The following is a 1,871-nucleotide window of genomic DNA, read 5'->3' as shown; positions in this document are numbered from 1 at the left end:
TGCCTTCCCCTGATTCAGAATCGCCAGACCACACGGAGGTCTGACTGACCCTCTCCCTAGTAATCCGGAGGAAAATTACCCCCCTTTCTTGTAATCCGTGCACTAGAGGTGACAGAGGGGACCCAAGGCGCGAAAGTACCCGACCTCCTGGAGCCCTCGCTGGGATCCGGGAGGCAAATGGCACCTCATCGGGACTTCCAGGGAAGTTCGGCCATCTGGTCGCCCCCATTGGAAAGCATTGCGGGCGACCAGATGGCCGAGGCGATCCGGGAGACCAGATGGCCGAGGGGATCCTGGAGACCAGATGGCCGAGGGGATCCGGGAGACCAGATGGCCGAGGGGATCTGGGCGACCAGATGGCCGGGCACGAAAGGGACGCCATCCGGTCGCCCCGTGCCCCCACGAAGGAGGGAGCGGGCGCCCGGGGCATGGCGGGCCGGAGGCCCGGGGCCCCAGCCGGGCCACAGCCATGGAGGCTGCCAGGGGCCGGCAGGCCCTCCAACCCGGGGCCCGCTTACACCTTGACAAGCAGGGGAGGCCTGCAAGGGACGGACGGACCCCTGTCCTGGGCCCTGGGTGGAGCGGCAGCCCGGGGGACCGGGCCCAGGGCCGGAGCGCCCGACCCGGGGCCCCGACCGGGCCCCTGGACCCAGCCGGGGCTCCCAGGCCCGGAGGCACAGGGGAAGCCTCCCCGGGCCCGCCGGACCCCGTCCCGGGCACCCTGCCCCACGGCAGGACCCAGGACGGAGCCCGGGGTGGGGAGGCCACCCTCCCCGGGGCCCTCAGGGGCCCCGGATGGAGCTCCTGAACACAGACAAGCAAGGGGAGGCTCCCCGGGCACATCGGAACCCCTTTCCGGGCCCTTGGCAGTGCGGCAGGCTGGGAGACAGGGCCCAGGGCCTGAGCACCCGACCCGGGGCCCGCCCGGGCCCCTGGACCCGCCCGGGCCCCTGGACCCAGCCGGGGCTCCCAAGCCCGGAGGCGCATGGGACGCCTCCCCGGTCCCTCCGGACCCCGTCCCGGGCACCCTGCCACGCAGCAGGACCAAGGACAGAGCCCGGGGTGGGGAGGCCGCCCTCCCCAGGCCCTCAGGGGCCCTAGCCACTGCTCCTGAACCCAGCCAAGCAAGGGGAGGCTCCCCGGGCACATCGGAACCCCTTCCCGGGCCCTTGGCCGTGCGGCAGGCTGGGAGACAGGGCCCAGGGCCGGAGCACCCGACCCGGGGCCCGCCCGGGCCCCTGGACCCAGCCGGGGCTCCCAAGCCCGGCGGCGCATGGGACGCCTCCCCGGTCCCTCCGGACCCCGTCCCGGGCACCCTGCCACGCAGCAGGACCAAGGACAGAGCCCGGGGTGGGGAGGCCGCCCTCCCCGGGCCCTCAGGGGCCCTAGCCACTGCTCCTGAACCCAGCCAAGCAAGGGGAGGCTCCCCGGGCACATCGGAACCCCTTCCCGGGCCCTTGGCAGTGCGGCAGGCTGGGAGACAGGGCCCAGGGCCGGAGCACCCGACCCGGGGCCCGGCCGGGCCCCTGGACGCAGCCGGGGCTCCCAAGCCCGGAGGTGCATGGGACGCCTCCCCGGTCCCTCCGGACCCCGTCCCGGGCACCGTGCCACGCAGCAGGACCAAGGACAGAGCCCGGGGTGGGGAGGCCGCCCTCCCCGGGCCCTCAGGGGCCCTAGCCACTGCTCCTGAACCCAGCCAAGCAAGGGGAGGCTCCCCGGGCACATCGGAACCCCTTCCCGGGCCCTTGGCAGTGCGGCAGGCTGGGAGACAGGGCCAAGGGCCGGAGCACCCGACCCGGGGCCCGGCCGGGCCCCTGGACGCAGCCGGGGCTCCCAAGCCCGGAGGTGCATGGGACGCCTCCCCGGTCCCT

This window comes from Lissotriton helveticus, unplaced genomic scaffold (assembly GCF_964261635.1).
Source record: "Lissotriton helveticus unplaced genomic scaffold, aLisHel1.1 SCAFFOLD_1110, whole genome shotgun sequence".
Lineage (NCBI taxonomy): Eukaryota > Metazoa > Chordata > Amphibia > Caudata > Salamandridae > Lissotriton > Lissotriton helveticus.
The sequence above is the reverse complement of the archived record's forward strand: the minus strand, read 5'-3'. Positions refer to the sequence as shown.